Here is an 8322-nt window from a genome sequence, read left to right as displayed (position 1 = left end):
CTTTAGAGGGCCTGAGATGTACCCAGAGAGGTTGAGTCTAAGACCCAACCTGACATATAGACATAGACAAACAGGCACACGCGGACACAGACGTGCATTCCCACCCCCATATGCACAACCAAATACTCGGCACTCACCCAACGTGTAGACAGACACAAATAGACACTGCACAGACAGTCGCACTCCCCAAACATACTCTATATCCCAGGTCCAGGTACCCCCACCCCCAGAGGGGCAAGCCGCACCTAGACCCAGGAGATGTAACCCTTCTCTCTGGGGTGGAGGCAAGCGGACCACCTCCTTATCTGCAGTAGCAGGGAGGCCCCGCATCCCAGACCCCAGTCTGACGGCCAGCACCTCCTCCCAGCCCCCCAGCCCTGGCGGCTAACAGAACCGGGGTGAGTGAAGACCTCAAACCTCCCTACGCCCGCTCATATGTAATGTTGTTGTGTGCTGTTCTAAAGTGCATTTAAAACTCAGGAGAGCATGGTACTAGCTTCCTCTCAGAGAGCAGCACGGCTCCTCCCGAAAACCCTCAGTGTCTAAATGCATTTAAAATTGAGGGTAGGGCACCAGCGCCAGAGGTGGGTTGGAGTACAACGACCATCCTCTGGATGCTGTAAAACGTGCCCACCCCCAAGGCCCTATATGTATGTGTTATGTGAGAGTGTGAGTAATGTGGATGTCTAGGTTGCAGAATAAAATTGAGGCACAGGCGGCCAGAAGGGGACAGAGGGGGAGTGCCTCCCCTGCACCCTGGTGACATACCTGCACCCCAAGCCCTGCGTGTTGAAATTGTCAGCCAATCAGATGGCCTGACCAGTCTGTTGGAGGAGGTAGGAGCAGAAAAATGTGTTACCATGGCAACTGAGGCTTTGTGTGGATTACCGTCTGTTGAATTCAAGGACTAGGCAGGATGCTTTTCACCTGCCTTGAATTGAGGAATCCTTGAACCATTTGGTTTCTGTAATGCACCAAGCACTTTCAGAGATTGATGGAGTAAATGTTTTGTTCCCAGAATCACCCAAAATGTTTATTGTTGTATCTGGATGATGTAATTGTCTTTTCTGCCACAGTAGATGAGCATATCCAGTACTCAGGAGCAGTTCTGGAAACGTTGCAGATTCTAAACTTGAAAACTAAGTTGGAAAAATGCTGCTCCTTGAAGACAGAGGTAAAGTGCCTTGGGCATGCGATCTCCAAGGATGGGGTAGCAAATGACCCAGACAAAATATCTGCTGTGTCTAATTGGCAAAACCCCTAGCTCTGTTGCTGTGTTATGGTCATTCTTAGGGTTTGCTAGCTATTATCACCGCTTTGTCCCAAGTTTTGCATCCCTAGCTCATTCAGAGCTTCAGGAATGAGGTTTTGCATAACTTGCATAATGGGCATAGTCACCAGGGGATAGACAGAATTGAAAACTTGATACGGAAGAGATGTTATAGGCCAGGTGTGTTTAGAGGTTGAGGATCATTGTCAGCAATGTGAACACTGTGTTCAGGCTAAGGCAGTTTATTCCAGACCTAAAACAACCATGGGTCACCTCATGGCTGGAAGGCCTAATCAGATTCTTGCAATTAATTTCTAATACCTTGAACCCTCTGTTGATGGTCATAAAAATGTATTGATTCTTACTGATGTGTTCTCCAAGTTTACTCAGTCCATTGCCACTAAGGATAATTCATATTGAAGTAGGTACCTCTTTCAGGCCACATTTAGCTTTTGAAAAGCTTAGTTCAAGTTCTCATCATATTATGAGATGCTAAACACTAAGACTTTACTGTACAGACTCTTCAGAAAGCTTCTCTTGTGCTGTTAAAGATGTTGAGCATCCATTGTTAAATAACTGGATAACAAGTAGATATGAAGATTAGTATTAAAGCCAGTGTGATGTGATGATTTCAACAATTTAAACAGAAATTAAGTCACTATAAAATGGCTCCTGTGAGAGTTTAGGATGTTGGACTTTGCTTATACATCATAAAAGTATTGTTATATTTTAAATATGTAACAGCAGTACATGTATTCTGTTACTCCCCAACACTGTATAAAACCTAAATCAAGCTGTCTTAGAAAGATTAAAAGGCCAAATAGCACTGCTTAGACCAGGCATTCAGACAGCCCCAGATTCAAACAGGAGATCAACTAATTAACTGCACCTGTGATTATAAAGAGGAAAAACAGCCCCGCCTACCAAAGGTGGTTCCCAGACTCAGGTCTTACCTGTCACGTTGATGAGAATTACATTAACATGAATCCAATATGATTTTGAATATCTGCTGCAGTATATCAGTTCTACACTAGAGGTCTCTTTGTAGTGAAAGAAATGATTGATAAACAAGGAAGCGACGGTATTAAAACTGAATGCAGCTTGGAGAAACACTTAAATCAGCTCTGCATTCAGTCTATCCTCTTGGATGGCTGTTGATTGATTCCGGTTTCTGAAACTTTTTCAAGTTTAATATGAACAGCGGCAGTAACTAGGCCTTTAAAATATTCATACAGCCAACTTTTTCTGGTTAGAAGTTAAAATTAATAACAGCTATGTTATTGGCAGAAGCTGGATGTTTGTTTCTGGGTTTCATTCTGTGCCTCTCAGGTAAGAATAATTTGTTTCTCTTCATGACAACTGTAAGGAATATGTGTCAGGAATGTAGAAAAAAGTTACAAGTTTATTTGAGAAAAGAGAAAAGTCTATCTGTTCTGAACTGTCAAGTGTATCAAAGCACCAGATTGTGATCCTTCACAGTAACATGCTGTCATCACAGATTAGCACAGAAAAGAAAGTTAGCATAAATGTTCACCATGTTTTCTAATCACATGTTGTGTTAAAGGTGTTCAGGGAAAACCAAACAGCATCTGTGCCTTGAAAGGTTCATCAGTGAATCTGCCCTGCTCACATCAACATCCCACTGCAAGACATAGCTGGTACGCTGGATACTTGACTATCTCCAAGATATTGTTCACTACAGATGAAACACATGTAAAGTACAGCATGTCAGCAGAGAGTAATTTCACTCTAACAATCAATAATCTGACAGAGAGAGATGCAAATTTTTATTGCTGCATTAAAACTGCTGACAGATCAAAGTGTCAACAAAGTGGAATTAATTTCCAAGTTACAGGTACAGTTCTTTTTACAAATGCATCACAAATGAATGAGTTTATGAATGATCAGTGTATTCATGTTGGTCATGTGACCTCTCAGAGCTGCAGGTAAAGGTGATTCCTGCCACAGAGGGACAGACAGTAACACTGATGTGCAGCAGCAGCTGTCCTCTGACTGAAAAGCCTGCAGCCTACATCTGGTACAAGAACAGAGAGTTTCTCTATGAGGACTGGTCTCCCTGGTACCAAGAGCTGCTCAGCAGTGAGGAAGCAGTCACATACTCCTGTGCTGTCAAAGGCTACGAGGATCTCAGAGCCCCTGAAGTCTCTGTGGGTGAGTCATGATGGACACCTCCTCATCATGTTATGAAATGTCCGACAGACGTGAATAATTTCACTGTTTAAACATCAGTGGTGTTTTTCAGGTTCTGTAACTCCGACCTGCTTCAGTGTGACCTATGCTAAAGGGAGAATGTGTTCTTCTCAGCAGACATCAGTGGACGAGTCCTGCTCCATCACATATCCCAGAGGTGAAGTTCTGGACAAACTGCACTTTGAAACTTCATTTTTATTTGTTAATTTATTTGACATGACAGAGATGAACTGGTGGAAAATGTGTTTATCATCTCCCAACAGAAATTCATGTCCAGAGGACTCCTGCTGAACACAGAGGTCACATCAGACTGACCTGTAACAGCAGCTGTTTTCTGACTGACCCTCTGATTTCCTTTGTGTGGTATGAGAACAGAAAGCCTACAGTGCAGGAGGGAAAACAGATTCTAGTTTCCAGCTCTAATCATGACAGTTTGTCTTGTGCTGTAAAAGGTCTTGAGGATGTGCACTCTGCTGACATCTGTGAGTAAACTTATTACTTATTGTCTGTAAACTTACAAAATAGAACAGTTATGGTACAGTTGATTGTTCCGTGTTGTTGTTAGAATATCTGACCACAATAACAGAAACACTGTAAATTTTAATGCTACAATAATAATGTGTTAAACACCATTTTTAAGATCTGATAATGTTTTATTTTGTTGGAACAGTCACAGATGTTGTTCTTTTGCATTTTTAGGCTATTTTGACTCATTATTGTATGACGTGTGAGTCTCTGTTATAGCTATTGGCAATTGTCAGTGCTTATTTTGCAATAATTTTATATATTTTGTAATGATTTTGTAATAATTCACTGAGTTTTTTTTTCTGAAAACAGTTTTTTTGAATCAATAATTTACTGTATATCTTACAGGTCCTGATAAAATATTTGTATAGCAATTGATTAAAAATTTATGATCAAGGGGAATCATTTACATATGTGATACAAGAGCATACATAAACGGAAATGATTTGTAAATTATTTCTGTTTATGTATGTATGTTATATTTCTGTTTCATTGATATTTCAGGTGTAAATGATGATTCCTGCTGGAGTTTGAATTATGTCCACAGCAGAATCTGTGCTCTGGAAGGATCTTCAGTCAACATCTCCTGTAAATACTCACATCCTGACTACTAGCAGATACAGTCTAAATGTTGGTATAAATTTAAGGGAAATGCTGAGGAGGAAGCTGAACAGCTGACTGAGGATGCAGATCATGTGGAGTATGATAACAGCATGAAGAACCAAAACATCCTCAGATTAAAGAAGTTGAAGAAAGATGACTCAGGGGAACACAGGTTTACAATCACAACAGAAAATGAAGAAGTGATAGAGTCTGATTTTCCTGGAGTTACTCTGATTGTCACAGGTAATTATGGTTTGTCATTATATATGTAAAAACAACTGTCAACACAATATCCTCTGCAATGCTTTCAACTGAATTGACAAGAAAAAGATGCAGGAATTTTCCTCAGGTGATGATGATGTTTTATTAAGTCAAAAGGCTACAAAGAGTTTTTTAATGCTTCTTGCGCTCTTCAGAAGTTAGTGAAAATCCAAAGCACCAAATCCTGTTTTCTCTTTAATGAGAACTAGTTTGTGTTACATTTACTGACCAGTCTGAGTGTTTTTCAGAGCTGAGAGTGAAGATGAGTCCTTCTGCAGTGGTGACAGAGGGTCAGAGAGTCACACTGACCTGCAGTACCAGCTGTCCTCTGACTGACAACACAAACTACATTTGGTACTTGAACAGTCGACCTCTGACCCCAAGAGAGAACCAGAACAAACATCTGATCCTAGACCCAGTCAGCAGGGAGGATGCAGGAAGCTACTCGTGTGCTGTGAAAACCAACAAAGATATCAGCTCTGCTCCAAAGACTCTCACTGTCCAAAGTATCACAGGAACACGGATACGAGCAGCTGCAGGAGTTTCTGCAGCTCTGCTGGGTTTAATACTTCTCCCTATCACTGTCTTCTTGTGTATTAGGTGAACATTATTGTGTTATCTCTAAGACCAGTCATGTTTAAACTGTGAAATGAAATGTTTTATCCTTTCACCAATTTATTTGTTTTTGTGCAACAGTAAAAAGAGGACTTCCAATCCATAAACTTTACAGAATTTCAGAGACATTGCAGCAATAGGAATGTATGTGTGTGTGTCAGGTTGTGTCTTAGACTCCACCTTTCTCAGAACATCTCATGCTGCCCCAGGTGTGGGGGCCTATTTCCCCCTACCATGCTCCCTGCCGGTGGCTGGTGCCCCACCCGCCAGCTGCTGCTTGGTGGGGCCTGGTCCCCCTGGCTTTGTCCAGGGCCTGCTGAGAGGTGGGGGCCCAAGGGTCTCTGGCAGGCTAGCAGGCTGCAGGCAGAGCTTGCGGGCTCATCGCCAAGGCTTCAGCACCATGGATCCTGGGTGACTCCTGTCCGAGGCACTCCTCATCTCTTTTCTTAGTGGGTACCCCGACTTTCCCTCCAATGGTACTCCTGGGGCTCTTATCCTCTGGATGTCTGGGTCCCGGGTGTCTTTAATGCCTGCTTCATGTCCTGGGGGGCAGGGCTACGGCTCCCTATACGTGTTTTTTTCTCCTTTCTCTTATCCATTCCCCGGTCATGTCTGTTGTGACTGTAATAACTCAATATAAAAATAAAAAAATCGTAACAAACACCTAAAGTATGATTATCAAGTGGACCGTTATAGCAAAAGCTGCACTTCAGCAAAAGCTGTCCACTTTGGAAAAAAAAATAATCTGTTGGCTCTCATCATGGTTCATTGGAGCCCCAAAGCCTTATAAATGCTTTTGCAACCCTTTTAAGATGTCAATGACTTTGTTTCTTATTTCTTCTTTCAATCATTTTTTGGGGGTTTAGGTTCAGTTTGTCAGAGAGGTTCTGTTTTAGAATCTGTGACAATAATGACAACTAACAACAAACAACCAGCTATTAGTTATTGATGCAGTTTAACATGAAAACATGATCACTGTCTCGTCTCCTCAGATGAACCTTTATCTCATGTATGAAAACATCTCAGCTCAGTCAGCAGGGCAGGATGATCATCACTACAGCAGACTGCACTTCAGTGAAAACCACACAGCTGATCTCTACTCCACTATCGAGCCACTGTGTGCTCAATAAAGAAACGTTTGTTAATATGGTGATTTTTTTCTCCAATGATAAACGTTTACCATCACAGCAAAGACACTGCAGCTTCTTGATCCATCAGTGGATTACGCTCACTTTATTGGAATATAAATTACAGTAGAAATAAGTTGAAATTGAAATCCAATTGAGATTGAAGAGCTCTAATCTTAAGCACTTTACTTTGTGTGCTTCTGATGCCATTAATGAAAACATCAAAGCCATTGTGTCTGCAGGTTTCTCTTCTGTTAGGTTTTTGTCTGTACCACAAAATAACCACTAACAGTGTCACATGTCTCTGCTCTCACTGTCAGCACTGTCAGGTTTTAGATGAACATATAATAATATGTAGCCATGTCACATGTTTAACTGAGCTGCTTTGAATGTAGTTTGTCTGGAGAAAGACTCAGAAAAATCAAATCTCTTTTCAGCCTTTCAGGTAGGAGTAATGAAAATGATGTTTCTGGAATGTAGAAATTATGCATAATTTTACTCATTAATTTATTTAAGTTTATAATGTGATTTCATCTGTATGACCTCTGAATTGTATTAAAGTACCAGATTTGTATCCTTTACACTAACGTGTTTTCTTCACACGTGAAGTCCATCATTCTACAGTGAGAAAGATTATCGACAAGTGAAAAACATTCAAAACAGTTGTCAATCTTCCTAGGGGTAGACGTCCCAGCAACTTCACCCCAAACTCAGACCATGCAATCCTCAAAGAAACTGCATCTCAGACTCTACAGGCCTCTGTTAGCATGTTAAATGTTAAAATTCAGGGCAGTACAATTAGAAAAAGACTTAAAAAATTAGACTAATGCACAGCACCACATTTGGACAACACCTCATACCAGTTGTCAAGCACACTGGTCAAGGCCTGATGATATGGGCTTATTTTGCCTCCAAAGGATTTGGGCACCAGGGGTGGAGTGGTGGGCTGATGAACTTGTAGGCTGCTGCACATTGGCTATAAAGTAATTTGTTAATTTTCATTACCAACACTTTTTTTTTTATCAAATCAAATCTCTTAATGCAAATAAATACAATAATAAGTGTCAAACCAATATACAGTTGCTGCAACGTCAGCAGTACTACCAGCAACAACTACTAACAAGCCCTCACAGTCTCAGGAGGCTGCTGTTGTAGGGACAACAGTTCCAACAACAGAGTGAGGAAGAGACACAGGAAGGTGAAATTACTGTGGTACAAAAATAGATGGAGGTACATAATTAGGATGGGAGATGTTCAAGGATTCAGGTAAAATGAATGGGAACACTGACAATGAGCCACTCCTAATAGCTAAAGTGTGGCTTCTGACTGTCACATGCTGCTGTGCAGTGCAACTAAGATGTCCTAACCTACCAACAACTGTACCAACCTGATTCAAGCTTATTTAAATACAATGATCAAACAAAATGAAGTATATACATAATATGTGTATCGGGGTTCAGTGACCTTCCAGTCACTGAGGTGGCCATGGCCCTCACAAATTACTGTAAGTTATTATTAATTATTAAGTTAAGGCCATCTGTTTGACAGCTAAAGCCTTGTACTGAGTCATACAAAGGACAGTAAACCCAAGCTCAGCAGCAAATCTTCAACAGAATGGCTTAAAAAGAAAAGAAAGTGTTGCAATGGTCCAGTCCAGTCTTTCCAGACCTTAGCCTGATAGAAATACTGTGTTGAGTCATTAAGAGGGAT

General features: G+C 41.1%; 1 pseudogene across 1 annotated transcript; it reads left to right on the top strand.

Annotated features, from left to right (window-relative positions):
* The first annotated feature begins 2319 nt into the window (after positions 1-2319).
* LOC146385982 (B-cell receptor CD22-like) lies at positions 2320-7193 on the top strand (annotated as a pseudogene). The gene is made up of 9 exons (XR_014800421.1): positions 2320-2599; positions 2835-3125; positions 3209-3442; positions 3534-3638; positions 3745-3963; positions 4511-4852; positions 5119-5470; positions 5675-5896; positions 6444-7193. The product of XR_014800421.1 is annotated as a B-cell receptor CD22-like (transcript).
* Positions 7194-8322: the final 1129 nt, after the last annotated feature.

This window comes from Perissodus microlepis, chromosome 6 (genome assembly GCF_051167445.1).
Source record: "Perissodus microlepis isolate ML-2025 ecotype Zambia chromosome 6, ASM5116744v1, whole genome shotgun sequence".
Lineage (NCBI taxonomy): Eukaryota > Metazoa > Chordata > Actinopteri > Cichliformes > Cichlidae > Perissodus > Perissodus microlepis.
The sequence above is the reverse complement of the archived record's forward strand: the minus strand, read 5'-3'. Positions and strand labels throughout refer to the sequence as shown.